The 20105-nt window shown below is 43.6% G+C and overlaps 1 protein-coding gene across 1 annotated transcript in view; it reads right to left on the reverse strand.

Annotated features, from left to right (window-relative positions):
- Positions 1-20105, reverse strand: part of TK1 (thymidine kinase 1) — a 155897-nt gene that overhangs the window by 68286 nt on the left and 67506 nt on the right. The gene's annotated exons all lie outside the window — the stretch shown is intronic.

The raw sequence follows: 20105 nt of genomic DNA on the forward strand, positions 1-20105 counted from the left end.
ACCCAAAAAGACTTTTAAGCATAGTAAAAGAAAGGGGAGTTATAGTAAGTGAAAGACAGGGGGCTGGAGGGTGGGTAACTAGGACTGCAACAGTGAATACACTTGAACATCTACATTTATGGCAAGTGTAAACAACTGTACTATGTTTTTAGTGTTTCACTGTTGCAGTCATTACATTTGGGCAGAATCCCAAAGCTATGGTTGGGAGGATGGATTTATACAGTATTAGGAGCAGCTATAAGGCCCTGCAGGACAGCAGTGGCAAAGCCAGCTCTCGATTTAGAGAAGAGAGGTAAATGGTAATGTTTGGTGAATGTATGAACCGAGCTCCAGGTAGCAGCTTCTAGAATGTCTCTGGTAGGAACCCCTCTAAGAAAAGCTGCAGAAGCAGATGCAGCCCTGGTGAAAGGAGACCTGATCCCCTTGGGGATAGGTTTACCATGGTGCAAATAGCAGAAACAAATACAATGGCTTATCAATGTGGAAATGGCCCGCTTTGAAATGGCCTTTCCCTCTGCCCCTGCAGCAAATGCCACCAATAGTTGTTCAGATTTTCTTAGAGATTTTGTCTTGTTCAAGTAGAATCTTAAGTTGTCTGTGTACATCCAATGAGTACAGAATCCACTCACCTTTGTTCTGTGGATTGGGGAAGAAAGTTGGCAGATGAATGGTCTGATTAAGAGCCACACTGGATACCACCTTAGGCATAAAAGAAGGACTGGTCCTGAGAGCCACCCTGTCCGGATAAAAAATAATGAAAGGCTCCACTGCCATAAGAGCCTGTAATTCTGAAATCCTTCTAGCTGAAGTGACTGCTAAAAGGAAAGCGGTTTTCCAGGAGAGAAATTTTAGGTCTGCAGTAGCAGTTGGCTCAAAAGGAGGGACAGTGAGTTTTTCCAAAACAAAATTGAGGACCCATGCAGGAGTTGGTGCTCTCCTGGGAGGTCTTACATTTTTGGCCCCTCTGAGATACTGCTTTAGCAGAGGATGAGAGAAGAGGGGAGGTTCTGTGTTGTAATGAGCTGAAATGGCAGAGGCATGGATTTTTATGGAAGAAAAAGGCCCTTGTGAAGCATCTCAGTCAAGTATTGCAGAATCTGAGGAATATTTGGCATTGCTGTGCTTATTCCTTGTGCATGGTTCCAGGCACAGAATCATTTCCATTTGTCAGCATAAGATTTTCTAGTACTAGGTCTTCTAGCCTCCAAAATGACATCCATCACTGGTTTGCTGAGGGATGCCAAGGGTGAAATTAGTTGATTAGCCACACTGCAAGATTCAAAGTTTGGAGCAGTGTGTGCAGAAATTGGTAGTTCTGCTGAGACAGTAGGCAAGGTGTCTGAGGCAGGTGCCATGGAGGAAGGTGTGGCTCATTGCACAGGAGTGGGTATCAGTGTTGGTGAGACCAGTCTGGAGCAATCAGAATAATATTTGGTTTGCCCGGTTTGACTTTTAGTAGAACTTTAGAGAGCAGAGGCAGTGGGAGAAAAGCAGACACTTTTTCCCAGCTGAATGAAAAGAGCATCCACTTTCCAAGCTTTTTTTGTGATGAATTCTTGTGCAGAATTTGTCCAACTGACAGATCTTTTTGCCTCACCCCAGAACTATGTCTGGGTTCCCCCATTTGTGTGTCAACATGTTGAAAACTTATGGTTCCAGTTTCCACTCGTGTGGATCCATAAGATTTCTGCTTAGTCTGCCAGAGTATTTAGCTTTCCTGGCAGGAATTGAGCTTGTAGTTGTATCTGATAGGTCAAGGCCGTGTTCCACAATGCCATAACTGTCTGCAAAGGGGGTAGTGTGTACACCCTGCTTATGTACCACATAACTGTGGTGTTGTCAGTCTATCAGTAGTTGTCCTGGATGAAGATAGTCCTTGAAGGCTGTCAAGAGCATTCTGTACAGCTAGCATCTCCGATGGATATGTAGGTGCATTTGATTTGGGCTCCATTTGCCCTGAATACACCTCCCTGCCAGATGAGCCCACCAAGCATAGTCTGATGAGTCTGTTAGGGTTTGGGTGGCAGGGGGTGGAGTGAATGGCAGTCCCTTGTTTTGATGGCAGGCCTCTGCCCACCATAGGAACTCTAGTTGCAGGCAAGGTATAATAGGAATCATTGTTTCCAGGCTGTGACAATGTTGACTCCATAAACTTTTCAAGTACCACTGAAGTTTCCTCATATGCAGTCTTGCATATGGAATTAGAAGAATACAGGCGGCCATGTACCCAAAGGCCTGCAGAATTTGTCTTGCAGATAGCAGGGTTTTTTGTGACCATCTGTTTGAAGTAAGTCATTAATTGAATTTGCTTTTCTGGCGTAAAGTAAGCCATCTGGGCAGTTGTATTCAAGCTTGCACCCAGGAATGTAATTTTTTTGAGAGGGTACCAGTTGCGATTTCTTCTCATTTATGGTGTACCCTAGACAAGTTAGAACCCTTTTTACAAAACGCCAGATGCTTTAGAAGAATGTCCTTGTTTTCTGCCTGAAGTAGACAATCGTCCAGGTATGGATATATTTGAATATTTGTCTGCAAAATGCAATAATTGGTGCCAGGCACTTTGTGAAGACCCTGGGCACAGTAGATAAGCCAAAGGGCAGTGCAGAGAAAGTATAGTTTTGTACCTACCATAAATGTAGATGTCCGATAGATATGCAACTGCAGTCCTGACATATGGGTTATCCTGCCTCAGGCAGCCCTTCGGTCGGCCGGATTCCAAAGTCTGGGTCTGGCGTCGTTTGATGTCGCCTCTTCCCCGACGTCAGAGCGGCTGGGGTAAAAAAGCATCAGTCGGCGCCATCTTCTTCAGTGTTTCTTGCCCCAGATGCCAGGTGCCCTCCAAGGAAGGCTAATTTTAGAGAATGGATAAAATTCCAGACATGCACAACAGTAATAAACAGATACACCATAAATGCTATCCCCAGCTAATTTGAAAAGGGGAGTGGACCCAAAAAAGATAATTACAGAGGGGTAGGAGGAGGGAAAACCTGACTGCAGTTGCATATCTATCAGACATCTACATTTATGGTAGGTACAAAACTGTACTATGTCCTTCAAGAATGCAACTGCAGTCCTGACATATGGGTTGAATACCATAGCCAAGCTGGGGGTGGTAGGATCTAAGATAAGGATGGTGTAGCTAAAATGCCCTGCAGGACTGCAGAAGCAAAGCCTGCTCGGGATCTGGAATATAAAGGCAGGTTGTAATGCTTGGAAAATGTATGCACAGAGCTCCATGTAGCAGCTTCTAGAATGTCCTTTGTAGCCACCCCTCTTAAAAAGGCTGTGGAGGTGGCTGTAGCTCTGGTGGAGTGTGGCCCGATATTGGCGGGCACACCTTTTCCATGGAAAGAGTAGCAGAATCTGATGCAGTTTCCAATCCATTTTGAGATTGTTTGTTTGGAAACTGCCTTCCCTTGTACTCCAGGAGCGTAAGCTACAAATAGTTGGTCAGACTTTGCTGGCCTTTGTTCTATCCAGGTAATAGCGCAATTGTCTGTGTATGTCCAAAGTGTGCAGAAGCTTTTCTCCTTTATTTTGAGGATTGGGAAAGAAAGTAGGCAGGTGAATTGCTCGATTTAGAGAAACCCTGGATATCACTTTTGGCATGAATGAAGGATTGGTTCTTAAAGAGACTCTGTCCTGATGGAAAATGAGAAATGGAGGTACTGCCATGAGGGCCTGTATCTCAGAGACTCTTCTTGCTGAAGTAATTGCCAACAGGAAAACTGTTTTCCAGGAGAGAAATTGCAATTCTGAAGATGCTGCTGGCTCAAAAGGAGGAAGAGTTAATTTTTCCAAGACGAAATTGAGGTCCCATGCAGGCACTGGTGGTTTTCTTGGAGGTTTGACATTCTTTATCCCTCTTAGAAACTGTCTTAGCAAAGGATGTGAAAACACAGGTGGATCACAGTTGTATTTTGCTGAAATTGCTGAAGCGTGTATTTTTATGGAATAATATGAAAGGCCATTGTGAAGCATTTCTGCCAAGTATTCTAGAATCTGTGGGATGTTCATTACTGATGCATCCTGACCCTTGTTGGCATTCCAGATGTTGAACCTCTTCCATTTGGCTAAATAAGTTCTTCTGGTGGAAGGCCTGCGTGCTTCTAGTAGGATCTCTTGAACTTTTTTGGAGAGAGATATATGGGGAGAAGTCATGTAACCCTCCAAGTTGTCAGTTGCAATGTTTGCAGGTTTGGATGAACAGTCCTGTAATTGTGCTGAGTTATATGCCGAGGCCATAGAGGCAGGGGCCACGGCTTGGTGCGAGTTATGCTCCTTAGTAATGGGTACCAGTGCTGTCTTGGCCAGTCTGGAGCTATCAAAATGCCTTTCGGTTGTTCTGCTTTGATCTTCAGTAACACCTTGGTCATTAATGGTAGAGGCAGGAATGCATAGATTGTTAGAGAATTCCAGCTGAAGGAGAGAGCATCTATTCTCCAGGCTTGAGGATGGTGTGTCCTTGAGCAGAACTTTTTCAGATGATGATTGTGGTGTGAGGCAAAGAGGTCTATGTCCGGCCTTCCCCATGCACGAGTTATTTGTGAAAAAATATCTGGATGCAACATCCATTCATGGGGGTCCATAAGGTTTCTGCTTAGACTGCCCGCCAGAATATTGTCCTTGCCTGGAACAAACAGGGATTGCAACTGTATGTTCAGTTTCAGGGACTTTTCCCAAAGAGTCAATGTTAGTCTGCAAAGGGGGTAAGAATGGGTGCCTCCCTGTTTATGTACCACATAACAGTGGTGTTGTCGGTCTTTATTAGCAGATGACCTTGTTGAAATTTTCCGAAGGCCTCGATTGCATGAATCACTGCCAACATCTCTTTTTGATTGATGTGCAGATGCAATTCCCGGGGAGCCCATTGCCCTTGAATGCATCTGCCTTCCATGTGCGCCCCCCATCCATGATCTGAGGCGTCTGTTGTAATGGTTTGGCTTGCTTGAGGTTTGTTGAAGGGCATGCCTTTGTTTAGCTGGCTTGGCTTGTGCCCACCACAAAAATTCCTTTTGAAGACATGGAATGAGTGGAATAATTTCTTCTAAGTTGTGGCTGTGTTGAGACCATAGACTTTTTAGGTACCATTGTAGTTCTCTCATGTGTAGTCTTGCCAGTGGAATCAGGAGAATGCAAGATGCCATGAAACCCAGGGCCTGCAGGATTTTCCTTGCAGTCATCTGGGTGTGCTCTGCTAGGCTTTTGAAGTAATCTGGTAATTGTTCTTGTTTTTCTTCTGTGAGGAAAGCCATTTGTGAATTTGTGTCCAGTTTGGCTCCTAGAAAAATTATTTGTTGGGATGGCAGTAGTCTTGATTTTTGAATTTTGACTGTGTATCCCAAAGCCTGTAGTAAGTGAATGACATAGTCCAAGTTTCTTATCAAGGCTTGCTGGCTGTCCGCTTGTATAAGGCAGTCATCCAGATAAGGGTATATTTGTATCCCCTGAAGTCTGCAATGTGCAATTACTGATGCCAGGCATTTCGTGAATACTCTTGACGCAGTAGATAAGCCAAAAGGCAATGCTGAGAATTGATAATGCTCTGACCCTGCAAGAAATCTGAGGTATCTTCTGCAACTGTCTGATTGGGACATGCAGGTATGCCTCCTTGAGATCCAGAGTAACCAGCCAAGACCCCTTGCCCAGCATGGGAAGGAGTTGCTGTAACGTCAGCATTTTGAATTTTGGCACAATGAGAAAAGTGTTTAGAGCGGACAAGTCCAGTATAGGTCTCCATTGCTTTTCTTTGAACAAGGAACAGTCTTGAGTAGAATCCCTGGCCTTGTTCCTGAGGAGGAACCTTTTCTATTGCTTTGATTTGTAGCAGCTTTGAAACTTGTACGAGTGCCTCTGCCCTTTGATTGTGTGGCATTTTTGGCATGCCTTGTCTTGTTGGTAAGGTATGGAAGTGGAACCTGTAACCTTTGTCTATTATGTTCAAAATCCATCCGTCCTTTGTAAAAACGTGCCAATTTTTTGAAAATAAGGATAACTTTCCGCCTAAAGGAGCTTCTCTTTGAGCCTTGGTCGGCGGTGTCAAAGTCAAGTCATTGTGATTGTCCCTGTGGAGCAGTGGGAGTCCCTGCGCCACTTCTGATTAGTTGGTTGCCATTGGCGGCCCCTGTAGGAGCCTTGGTATTGCCCTCTACCTCGAGCACGCCTGCTTTTTCCCCTTTGAAACCTGTCAGTGTCTGGAAAGGACCAATTCTTCGAAGGCCAATTCCTGCTGAACCTTGGTGGCCGAACCTAGAGGAAATCTTTGACTGTTTGTATTGATTTAGCCTTTTCCTCAATCGATTTCAACACACCCTGTGCATTAGCTCCAAATAGCTTGTCTTTTTCCAGAGGTGCATCTAGAAGCTTTACTTTAACATGATCTGGCAATGACTGTTCTTTCAACCAAGCATGTCTACGTATGACGGCCCCTGTTATAGCTGCCCTACATGAAGCTTCCAATGCATCATAACCACACTATTTTCTTATGAACCAAATCCTGCAAAGCCTTTCTATCTAAAGGCTCAGGAGAGGCTAACTTTCTGTAAATCATCCATCAGAAAATCTTGATACTGAAACGTATGAAAAAGACAGTTAAGAGCCCTCGTGGCAAGGGTGGTAGAGGTATAAACTTTCTTACCCCACCTCTCCAGGGACCTAGATTCCCTGTCTGCGGGCAAAGGATTCTTGGTCGTGGAAGTGGCCACTCCTTTGGGCCCCTGAGAAATAGTTTCTAGATCAACAGAGTGGGCCTTAAAGAGATGCTTACGAGTTTCACGAACCCTGCAATATCGGTCTGGCTTGACAGGAGCAGGAGGGAGAGAATCAGGAGAAGCACTCAAGTCTGAGTACACATCATCCAATACATCTAACACTGGGGGAATAGCTAAAGGCCTGTGCTGGGGTAACTTAAGGAAGGCCCGAAGCCTTTTCCTGGAGTCGGAGAAATCCTGGCCCTGCCACTGAAAATGCTCTCTCATGGAGTGGAGAATTTCCCCGAAAGAAATATCCTCAGGAGGAGAGGCAGAGGGAATGGATTCATCTGTATCAGAATCCTTGTAGGCTGGGAAGGGTTCTTCCTGGGAATCTGAAAGGCCTGACTCACCAGAGGCTTCATCTGAGGAAAGGGTATCTGTCTGCTCAACCCTAGGCCTTTTGTCTGAAGGCAGCAGAGAACCTCTGTCTGGATGAGCCTGAGAGCCCCTGATTAAAGAAATTAGATCTGCAGCTAAAGTCATGATCTGTTTATCCGAAGTGGGAGTCTGTGAAAAAGATTTAGGAGGGTGAGACGTAGCCTGGCTGGCAGCCTTGGCACGTGTAAAGGCCTTGATGGACATAGGCACAGGAGGCCTAGCTGTCCCACGTGCTGGAGTAACTTTGTCCACCGGTATGGTGTCAGGCAAATCTTGGGCTTCGGTTTCAGGAGGAAAAACAACAACCAGCACCGAGGAAGGCACAGGAGGCCTAGCTGTCCCACGTGCTGGAGTAACTTTGTCCACCGTTATGGTGTCAGGCAAATCTTGGGCTTCGGTTTCAGGAGGAAAAACAACCAGCACAGAGGAAGCCTCCGGGACCGTAATGTGCGGTAAAACGGTGTCGTCGACCTGGAGCGGTTGAATTACCGCCTAAGAAGAGACCGATACACTCGCGGTAGGCTTAGACGTGGTGTCGGTGGAAGTCGCGGGCCGCGAAGGTCGGTCCCGGTCCTTCCGTTTTTTGGAAACGTGTGCTGTCGGAAGTTCCGACGGCATGATATAGAAGTGATTTTCCCCCAAAAGTCTACAGCAAATTCTGCCCGGCACCTAAGTGTGCGCTTATTGAAGCAAGCGCAGGCAGCAAAGGCAGAGACGTCGTGGTCTGGGCCGAGGCAGGGAAGGCAGTAAGAATGGAAGTCCTTATGAGGTATTTGTTTACCACAAGACAAACAATTATTAACTTTTTCAGTTTTGTCTGACATCGGCTGAGGCAAGAAAAGGTTCCCCAACGGGGTACTTAGCTTTTTTGATGACTTCGGTATCTGAAAATGCATGAGCTGGCCGACCGGCACTTGCCAACTGCTTCTGCTTCGGGCACCGCGCGGCAAGAAAGACTGGAGAAGATGGTGCCGACTGATGCTTTTATACCCCAGCTGCTCTGACGTCGGGGAAGAGGCGACATCAGCCGACGCCGGACCCAGACTTTGGAATCCGGCCGACCGAAGGGCTGCCTGAGGCAGGACAACCAATATGTCAGGACTGCAGTTGCATTCTTGAAGGACATCTGGTAATGCAAGTAGCCCACTTTGAAGCAGAGGCATCTTCTGCAAGATTCCCTGATTGGGATATGCAGAAGTCTAGAGTTACCAACCAGGCATCTTTGCCTAGCATAGGTAGTAACTGTTGAAGAGTCAGCATCTTGAATTTTGGTATGTCCAGAAATGTGTTTAGAGTGGATAAGTCCAGAATTGGACGCCATGATTTGTCTTCTCTGGGTACCAGGAAAAGTCTGGAATAGAAACCTTGTCCCTTTTCCTCCTCTGGTACTGGTTGAAAGGCCCCCATGTTCATGAGGAACAGAATTTGTTTCTCGGCCGCTGCCCACTGATTTAGGGGCAGATCTGGCCATCCGTTGGGATTGGCAATGTGTGGAAGTGAAATCTGTATCCCTGGGATACTATATTTAAAACCCATTTGCCCTGGATAATAAGTTGGCAGTTTCATGCATGAAGTGCTAGTTTTCCCCCAAACGGGGCGGCTAAGAGTAAGTGCTTGGTGATCGTAGAGGGAAGTCATCGAGACTTGGGAGGTGGAGGCACCCCATTGTTTTGTTCTAAAAGTTCCTTGTGACTGTAACCTGGAGCATGTCTAGATTTGACTTGAGTGGCCCTTGCGGGGACTGGAAAAGACCAGTTCTTAGTAGGTCAGTGCCTAGTAAATCTTGGAGGTTGCACTTATAAGAAATCTTTCACAGTTTGCATAGATTTAGCTTCATCTTCCATCTTTAACACTTCTTCAGACTTATTACAAAAGAGACTGTCCTTTTGTAAAGGAGCATCCAACAATTTTGCTTTAACATGGTCAGGCAGAGTTTGCTCTTTGAGCCAAGCATGCCTTCTTAGCACAGATCCAGTTACAGCAGCCCTGCAAGAGGCCTCCAAGGAATCAAAACCACATTGCACAGTATGTTTTCCAACTTGTTCAGCTAAATGCAATAAATCCTGTAATTCTTTATTTTCTGCACAGTCAGAGATTAACACCATTTTCTGTTTAGGTGATCCCATGATATGCTGTTGATATTTAAGCATACAAAATTGACAGTTTAAAGCCCTGATTGCCAAAGGTTGCAGACGTGTAAACCTTCTTACCCCATCTATCTAGCGCCCTGGAATCTCTATCAGAAGGGGTAGGATTTTTGGCAGAAGAGGCCTTAATGCTCTTGGGACCCTGAGAAATGGTTTCAGGATCAGCAACAGGGTTTTGGAAAAGGAATTTATGGGAGTCTGGAACCCTATAGTATCTGTCTGGCTTACAAGGAGCTGGAGGCAGAGAACCGGGAGTCATACTAGATTCTAAAAAAAAACATCATCCACAATGTCTAGAACAGGAGATATAGCCAAAGGCCTATGCTGAGGAAGTAGAAGAAAATCCCCAAGTCTCTTTAGAGATTGAGAAATCCTGACTTTCCCAGTGGAATATTCCCTTATGGCACGCAAAGTTTCCCCAAAAGAAAAATCCTCAGGGGGAGAGGCTGAAGGAATGGAATCCTCTGCATCAGAGTCCTCATAAGTAGGAATAGACAAATCCTGTTCATTAGAAGAGTCAGAAGAAATAGAATCTTGTTCAGAAGAGAGTCATAATCAATGTCTTGCCTAGGCCTCTTAGGAGGGGGTTGGCTACCCCTGATCAGAGTAATTAAATCTTCAGCCATTTTGATCATTTTTTTTAGGCATAGGGGCCTGCACATGTGGCCCAGGCGTTGGTTTTTTAGATCTAGATTTAGATTTTTGGCCTTAGTTTTGAAGATGGCGTCTGTCTAATATACAAATCTGTAGGCCTGAAAACACCCTCAGAAGCCACTGCACAGCGGCTCCAGACCCATCTAAGGCAGAGACATCCGCGGGTTCCATAATTGAAGGGAGGCTTGCGAATCAGAAGTAGTGGGTATCCGGGGCTGAGAAAGAGCCTCACTGAGTACTGGCGACTGGCTTAGGAGAAGAGTAGTCAGTTTTGGACCTAGACTGTCTCTTTCTTTGCGTTTTTAGGTTTTCCGGTAGTCTGATTGCTAACCAACGATATTTCTGAATAGTTAAATCTTGAGCCAAAATATTTAGAAGCAAAAATATACAGACGTTTAATCATGCGTTATTAAATTTAGCACAAAACCGACAGCAAGGCACTTCGTGGTCAGGGCCTAGGCAAGGAATACAGTACAAATGAAAATCCTTATGAGGTATTTGCTTCCCACAAGTAACGCAATTATTAACTTTTACTGACATCGGTAAGGAGCAAGAAAAAAAAAAAAGTTTCCTCAACGGGGTACTTAGCTTTTAGTTGAAGACTATGGTTCTGAAACTCGTAAACAAATTTCAGGAGTCGGCCGACCGGCACTTGCGAACTGCTACTGCTCAGGGCACTGCGCGGCAAGTAAGACTGATTTAATGCCGTCGGCTGCAAGTTTTATACACCCCCCGACGACCCGTCATGGAAGAAAGGACAGCAACTGGCACAGGACCCAAGACTTTGCTAATCAGGCAGACTGCAGGCAACCTGCCAGCAGATTACCCAAATGAAATGACTGCAACAGTGAAACACGAAGAACATCTGTCTTGAGAGGTTAAGGAGGCAGACAATATCCAAAGATAGGATGTGTATCCTCACAAATTGTCTTGTTAAATTTGTTGCGAGCTACTATTTTGCCAGCTTTGAACATTAAGCCGCAGCCACAACGTTTGTCTACCCTGGAGGTGAAAAAAATTATTTTCTTACTCATGATTTTTCTTTAGGCCAGCTTGGGATTAAAAGGTTAGGAAAATGCTCTGAAATGCATTTCACAGCATCTTTAACCCAGTGGCTTCTGGGGGCTCTGACTTAACTTTGCTACTTCCCAAATGGCCATTAATGTGCAGTCTTGGTCAGAAACGTGTGTTGAAAGAATGCAAGGGAAAAACTGAACAGTAACTGAATTTCTTTCCGTAATCATAATTTTGGATGAAGCCATCACTGGATGAAAAAGCTGAAAAGAAAGAAAATGTGAGGAAAAAAGAAGTAACGTTTATGGTATGGGGAGCACAAGCTGGGGGGAAACACAGGGGAGCACTGGAGGATGTTAAGAGGGGGTGGGCTGAAACAGTAAGCAGTGCCTAGGGTGCCATTTCAGCTAAGTCCAGTCCTGTAAATCCATCCACAACCCTTTTGCCCATTTCTTGCACATGGGGTTAGGGTGTCACTTCAGTGAATCACCCTGTACATATAGTTGTTTTAATGGATCACTGTTGCATCTGTCTGACTGGGAAGGTTTCTTAGTAACAAGCCAATACAGTGTGGAACACAGGACTGCTGTAAGTTAAGACCACTGTAGCTACAAGTCAGTCTGTGTGTACTACTACTAAAAGTTTGCAGCATGAACTAAAAGATTGCTTAGGAACTTGGCAGTGACAGGGTAATACTTAGACTTGATGCGCCTATGGGCCCCCCAACTTGACATTTTCTGGGGGCCCACAAAATGCTAAACACCAGCCTTGCATCTTTCCAAGCCTAGTTTGTTCTTTTGAGTTAAGACATCATTCTTATCCCCATATGAATGTGCACAACTACTGCTTTCTCAGTGAAAAATTCTTTGATAAAATACTGCCAGAGTCCAGTCTTGGAGTTATCAGTTTAGGAACTGCACTTAACATTCTAGAAACATACTGCTTTTTAGCTGCAGTGTTTCACAGGCAATAACTAATCACTAGTACAAAATCTAGCTACAAGTCCCCCCTTTTCCACATTTAAGATGTAACATGTCTACAGCTGTTGCATGCATCTAACTGGTTTTACTGCAGGCCTGCACTGCTTAGCATTTAGTTTCATGGCAGAGACTACTAGACAAACCAATACTACTGCTTTGATATAGCTAAAACCTTCACTCTTGCATACCTTGCTAATGCATTTTTATATTGTACACACTAACTGTGTAACAGTGCCATTTTCCTTTCAATTTTCTCATTGTATACCAAACATATAAAAACATTTAGAACATGCAGCATACACCCTCCTGCACCGCACATTGGAATATGAAAAGTACTTGCTAAATAGTATGTGCCAATTATGTGCACAACTGCATCTCCCTCCCTAGCCCTTACTCCAACCATAACCCACAAGCCCTCAAAAGGCACACATACCCACTCCTAAAGCCAAAAAGATTTAGTATACCCCAAAACCTTGGCTTTAAAGGAAACAAAATTTACAACGAAAAGCACATACCAAACAGAAGAGGAACATTGTGTCCCTACTATGAAAATTCCTGCAATTGACAGCAAGGGATTTTTATAAAATGCAGCAGTAAACCACACATCTTAGTAATACTTTAAAAATACAGTCAAACAATTGGGAAGGAAAAGTTATCAGTAGCTTAACAGGCAAACTCCACTACTAGGCAAGCATACTGATAACTGGCAAGCACTCAACTAGTGAGAGAGTACACAAGCCTAACACAAAGCAAAGTATCAGCCCAAAACTATAGCACCACTATAACACATCAGATGTTAAGGTCACCCACCCACATTAAAACAAATTAAAAAAATCATTTAGATGGGGTTGGGCAGGGCTTTGCACTCCCACACCCCCTTACTTAACTCACTCCTCAGTCACACAACCATATCTACACTGCAATAGCCTATATAGTGCACTGTATATAAACCACACCATACGAAACTAGTTATTTTTATGTGCGATTAAAATATTCTACTATAGAACGACACACACACAGCTCAATACTGGATCTTTAAACACAAGACTTGGGCTTCAAGATGCATCAACACAATTTGTTTTAAAACTTATTCCCGCCAATGGAGGTCTGGAAGTTTGCAATGCAACTTCCAATCGGTGAAGCCTAAGCATTTTGATTGAAATGCGAGGGCATAATCTGATTCTAACAGATATTAGAGAAGATCTGAAACCATAGGGCTAGCTAAAGCTGTTTAAATGGCAAACTCTTCAGCACAAACTTTTTTATAGTGTTAGTATTCTTTAGGTTCTAGGTCTTAAAATGGATTTTAGAAATCATAGTAAACACCAACTATTAAGTTTGTGATACTTTGTAAACAACTTACAATCTCAGCAACCACTCAGGTTAGATGCACACTGTTGGCACTTTGTTTATCCAGCTAAGTGTATTAATATGAAGCAGATCTGTCTATGCTATTTGGTTGCAGAGAGATTTATATTGCCATAAATTTCATGTTTTTTTCTAGGTGGATTATACGAATGAAAACATCTCTACCTGCACTGACAGAGGACAACTATAAATACTGTTTGCCATTGTGTAAGATTTATGATGAAATCTTTTAAGACTTTGTATGTAGCATGGTTTTGGAATTAATAATGCAAATATGAACAAGCAACATTCGATTAGAGGCAGAGTGGCACCAGGAGGAGTCACTCAGCTGTAATGAATTAAACATCCTTAACTTAAATACAGCAACAGGAAAAAAAAAAACACTAAAGTTGTGTACTTGCCATACAGATGGACAACACTGATCTGTTTCTGTCCAGTTCAAACCTGTGATCATCAGATTTGACTGCTCTGCTGCCGGCCTTTCCAAGGGACTTCAGCTCCAGAGCTTTGCCTACTCTACCCATAACAACCTGCTCTCCCCAGTCGCTCTCTGAAAGAGTTTGCCCCCCAAACACCGAGTCACACAACTTGCTAGCAAAAACATTCAGGAAGTTAATGCAGGACCCCAAGAGAGGAAGGGAGACAGCTCAGTCACCTACTGTTCTTGGTGCATATTATCCAAAAGATGGAGGGTTGGTTGAATCAGACTGAAATGGACAGATTCCCCAGTCACGTGACATTCCAGGGAGGCCCTAGGAGAGATCACCTCAAAAAATGGTGGAACCAAGAAGCCCTAGACCTTAACTGAAATGTCCAGTTTGTAATGGCACACAAAAGGTAAGAGTACTCAAGTAGCAGCAGCACAAATATCAAGAGGATCTGGAGAGGAAGAAAAAAACAAAAACAAAGCAGTAGTAACTGCCCTGGTACAATGCCCCAAGTCTGCCAGGATCTTCCCTTCAAGTTGTATAGGAAAAATAATGCAAATCAGAAAAACTATACAGCGTCATTTGACAGTCCAGATCTGTTCAAAGCAACTCTAACCTGTGGGATAGGAGTTTTGTCTGGGTCAGCATATTCAAATTCTAACACTTAGATGGGCTCTAGACTACACTTTAGTTCACTGCAATCCCAAAGGAGAGATAATTGGGAGTAAGGAGTCTTGAGCTTTAAGGAGAGACGCTCTTGTGGAGGTGTTAAAAAGCTAACTGTCCAGGTATGGAAAGACCGGGCAGCATCCAAACTAATGATATAAACTCCCAGCCAAAAGTGCAGAAGTCTCCTGGACTGCCTCGCAGTCTTTATATGGCAAGTGTCCATCAGATCCATCAAGCACATCCAGTTACCCTTACTCAGCTTAGGTAGAACAGACTGCACCATGACCACCCCAAGCTTGACCTATTTGGCAAAAGGTTAAATTTTCTGAGATCCAAAAATTGGTTTGAGATCCTTACTCTTCTTGGGTACTACAGAACAATGTGGAATAGACCCTGGAACCTCGCTGGTCGGGTGGGACCCCCATGGATAATGATTTTAAATTCTTGATGCTGCATCTATCTCTTCTCTATCTGGGACGAACATCTAGGAGGCATCTATGCAACTTATTTGCAATGGACTAAAATGGAACTGTACAACCTCTGGATACAATTCTCAGCACCCATGTGTCCAAGGTGATGGCCTCTCAAGATTGTGTGGACAGCAAAATGACCCGCAACTACCAACAGAGCAGGGCAGCCAGACAAAAGGCTTCTTGGAGGAAGCTTCATGAAAGCCTTGGTTCTATGAACCACCCCTGCCATGTGGGAAGTGTCCATTATGTTTATCACCCCCCCCCCCTGCCACTAGGGCAACCCTTGCTAGGTGCCTTCCTGAAAAAAAGAATGTTGTGACTTGTGAAGAGAGGCACTCTACCCACTTCTTATTCCTAAAGGGGCATGGTGTGGTAGCAAAGCTCATTCAGAGTCTTTTCATCCTGCTTGCTCCTTGTTACATGTCCTTGACTTTGGGACCAAACATGTACACACTGTAAAATGGTACATTCACAAAGAATGTCTTGAAGCAGTCCATGACATTACAAAGCCACAGCCAGGCATGCTGGTACACTGCAATGCCATCGACTGCAGCGTGCGCTGTGCTATCAGCAGCGTTTGAGAGCAGACACAATGACACATTTGTAACAGTCTGCATAGTAGGCAACAGAACTCTTCAGATCTATGGAGGCTGCTGTGTCTGCACCTCCTTTGATACTTCAACGACTGAGTCTCTCTGAAGTTTAGTTGAGTGGGCTAAATAATTTAATGTTCTCAGCACAGAGATGGCAGTCTAAGACCTAGACTGGATGACAGTCCAACAACCTAGACTCCCTTTGTTGGGGGAAGGATTAAGGACCACCCCTTCTTGGTGGCTGTTGCAGTCACCACCAGTGGGACCCTTACTCCAGTACTGCTGGTCCGTGACGGGAGTTAAAATCCCAGGCTTTTTTTTTTTTTTTTTTTTTTTTTGAGAAGAGGTTCCACCACATCTCATTCTATCCCTCCCATCCGGAAACCAGATATTTGAGTGGGTCTGGAGGGGGACCACCCAAGAGGTAGACTGACCCAAACTAAAGGGCTCCAAAAACTCTACTTCAGGAGGAGGACTTCAGCGGTCCAACCCCCATCCTGGCTTAACAGTTGTAGGAGACTGCCAACAGGGAGTAGTAGTAGGAGGGATTTGGGAGACCCCCCCCCCTTGAGGTTAGTGCCCTGTCAAATTCACCAGGGGGATAAAGGTACTTCCTCTTGCAGCAGCTCTTTCCATGCCCTACCTAGCTTGGAGGAGAACCTGGGGCAGATGTGGAAACAAAAAGGGAGAGAGACCTCTGAAGACAGGGGTAATGAGTGTCTGGGGCACACTGTCTCCACCCCCCCCCCCAAAAAAAAGTTCAAGATGCATTTGCAAGACCAGACAAAAAGAGGATGAAGACTCTTCTATGCCATCCACTCCCTCTCAGACAGGATCCTTTTAGTGGTGCTAAATGTATTAGCAGAGGGTAGACTCTCAAAAATGCCCCCCCCATGCCCAAAGATCCGAGGGAGTCACTAATCCCCACCACCGATCTGCTCTGCTTTGATGCAGAGAATAGAGCTGAATTGTCAAGTGCCAAAACCCCAAAAGGAAGGGATAACTTGGAAACCCTGAACATTGAACCTGCCTCAATACTACAGCCCAAAGTTCCTGTGCTCTCTGCTCCAAAGCCACTGGAGTTGGGAAAGCCATGGAAGAAGATAGCATTAGTAACTGGCACAGTAAATTGATCAGTCATCCTCACAGCACAAGGACCCAGTGGATGAAAAATAAAGGATGGAGCCAAACCCTCAGACACCAGTATTGAGGCAGCAGGAAGGATGTAAACTCTTCATTAAGCATGTACAATGATTATGAAAACTCCAGATAATCCTCTAGACCTAGAGGACATGAAGTCTACTTCTTTAAAGGGGTCATGGCCTGGATATAGCTCTAGAGGCAGCTGTTGATACTTGCTATGGGTATGAATGGCCTAACTACCTCAAATTTTGGCAGTCAGCAGTGAACTTTTCTGGTTCACTCTCTCTATGCAATATACCACCCCCATGGGAGCAGAAAGCAGACCCGATATCCCAGCTTCAAAAAATGAGCTGCCAGTCCAAGACAGCCTAACCATATTGGATACTGCACCCAAGATGGTAGTGGATCCTTGACATTAAAGGGCTAGAGTGTCAAAACAACATTTTTTTTTTTTTTTTACGCTCTGGTAAAGCCACTGTAAAAGGGTACAGTTTGCTACTTAATGCTTTAGGAAGGCAGGCCATCATATGATCCTTACACTTTGGTCAGGTTCAAAGTGTAAACAATGGCAACAAAACATTGAGTAAGTTTACAATACCTAACCAAGCCTAAAAGTTTTAACCTGCTTGCGAGTAGTTTGCATGGGCCAACTCTGTATTGCTTTCTGAGCCTGTAGTTTCATTACCCAAATAGTGTTTCTGCCAAGCCTAACTTGCAGTTAAAGCTGGGTTAGCAGACTAACTTGTGACAGGAAATGTAACATTATTTTAGCACAGCCTTCGGAAAGTACTACTACTTCATCATGGGAGGCTGTTGCACACCTGGTACAGGTTATTAGAATAATATCCACTAGTTTCTGGATGTTGTAGGTACGCTATGGATACCAACAGGTAGGACTGTAACAAAAGGGTGTAGTAAATGCAGTTTTGTTTTTCTTCAGTTTCTTGGGGCTAGTGGAATTTTCCAAAAGCCCTCGGTTAGGGCCAAAGTGGATAAAAATAGTCGTATCCAATTTTTCAACCAGTTAATCCATTCAGGGTACAGGATACAAATCAAATTTAGATAGTAAATATACTTGGAGATTCAACCATTACCTATTTTGAGCATTCTGTACCCGTTTATCTGCTTGGTATTGGTATTCTAGTATTTGGTGCTGTACCATGTGCTGTGATGTCTTAAACTACTTCTACCAGGCAGCCCTGAAAATGTACATCTGTTCCCAAATACATTTTTCACTTTTCTCTTCAGCAATCACGAGTCATCTATTTTGACTTGGGACACGCTCTGGGGGTTTTAACTTGCAAAATGATGTTTCTCTCCAAGGTTTCAGAATGTATCTGTGTACAACTGCTCTGGGATTTACCTTTTCCTGGTCATCTCACCTTACAGCTCACTTCACATACTTTTCCTGCAATTTCATTGGTCTTAACACCATGCAAAATAACTTTTTTTTCCAAAGGTGGATATTAACACATACAAGTACAAGTACTTTTATCTTGTGGTTTGAACTCTGAATTTTTGCTATACGATCTGTTGCATCTCCTTAGCCCCCATTTCTTTGACTACAGACTAAATTTTCTGCCCATCAGGTCTTTCATACTAAACTTGAACATGTGCTACAGTACTTCACTTCTCTCTATTTTTTTTTTTTTTTTTTATATTTGTTATACCTACAAAGCCTTTGGTAGGTTTGTCCTATAGCAGTCACCTTTTGTTATAACAGCTAATCAGTTTTTAACATTTCGCAGGGGGAACATATGGCAGAACAAAACATTTCTGCACACTGCAATCTATCGATGCAAGTGGGATTAGCTCAACAGTTCAGTTTTTAACCACAAGGCCTGGACATTAGGTTGTACAAGGAAATAATTTTATCCTAAAGAGAAAGTATGCAATTTAAATTTCTGTCTGAAAAACGCATTCACAAGGAAAGCTTTTGAGTTTTTACTCCAAAGACGTAAATTGTTAAAAATCAACATTAATTTAATGAGCCATTAGCCTTACATCCGTACCCCCCAGCTTCTGCACTATAACACATACCAGACCTTTCCAGTGTCTACAGTATTCCAGTTTCAAAACTTGTATCATTTTACTCCAAAAAACAACAAAAGTAGTAGTTTAAGGGTGTGCACACTTATGCAACCAGCTTATTGTATTTTTTTTTTTATATTTTCCCCCCAACAGACTTGTTTTTCAGTTGAATTGTACAGGTTATAGGTCACATTAAAGGTGGGAAAAGTTTTGAAATGACTTACTGTAGACTCATTTGTTTAAATCACAAAAACCTGGCATTTTAACAGGGGTGTGTGCTTTTTATATCCACTGAATAGGTCTCCCACTATGATCCAGGAAACCCATACCATGTATTTAAACTTATTAGAAACACTAAAAAAAAAAAAAAAAAAAAATTAAAAACATAATTAATCCAGCAAGACAGAGGGACTAATGGCCAGTTTAAATGAAAATCTTTTGCCATCAACAATAAAAAGTTTTTTTTTTTTTTTTTTTTTACTGAAACTGGCGGTTTTGGAGTCCCTCTGTTTTGCTGGATTAATTTTTTGGTTTTCTTTACTGGGACTTACCAGAAAGGGTTGGTATTTGTGTTTGCTCTGCTTATTAGAAACACTAACCATCCAACCCATTACCGTATTCATGGGTGACTAATTACCCAACTATTAACTGGGAATCCAATACACCACCAAAAGTACATGCACAGAGATTCCTGGATTTTGTAAACAAACTCCCTGGATCAGAGAGTCAGTACACCAAACAGGGGTGGAACCATACTGGACCTGTTCCTCACTAATATGGGAGACTGCTGCACACCCCCTACTGTAATGATTTCCCTGGCAAGGTCAGACCACAAAATTTGCCTCCTTTGAAGTAAAAACAAAACCTGGACCCCCAGCTAAACCTGAAATATTCAGGAAGTATTCCAAGGCTAGCCTCCTGCTATTAAGTGAGAACCCAGCAAAATTCAAAGTCGCCATAAACCCTGAGAACACTGCTGCTTATGCAGAACTATTCACAGAAACCCTATACAAGCATGTTAACAGCTGCACAGAAGCAGCTGTACCCACCAGGAAGCACAGAAAAAACAAGCCACCCTGGCAGAATCACAAAATCAATAGGCTGTATAACAGGACAAAGAAAAGCATGGCAAAAATTAAGAAGTGTAGCACCCAGCAGGATAAAAACACTTTCAAACTAAACAACTCAGAGGACAAAAAGTCTACCAAAGCCAAATCCGAGGCAAGCTTGGCTTCCCAGGCCAAGGACAAACACAAAGCATTTTTAGCTATGTTCGCAGCCTCAAAGGCAATACACAATTGTTTGCAGAGCGCATTGTGAATGGAGCTACCTATGCTGAGCCAGAAGATTTCACAAAACTTCCTTTGCTGAGTAATTCAGCTCCAACTTTACTCCTCTCTCTCTCTCCTCAAGAAATATCATCATCAAATATAACTCTCCCCTACTATCACTAAGGAATTGGTCCTTTTAAGACC

This window comes from Protopterus annectens, chromosome 4.part0, assembly GCF_019279795.1.
Source record: "Protopterus annectens isolate FY-2018-M chromosome 4.part0, PAN1.0, whole genome shotgun sequence".
NCBI classification, from domain to species: domain Eukaryota; kingdom Metazoa; phylum Chordata; order Ceratodontiformes; family Protopteridae; genus Protopterus; species Protopterus annectens.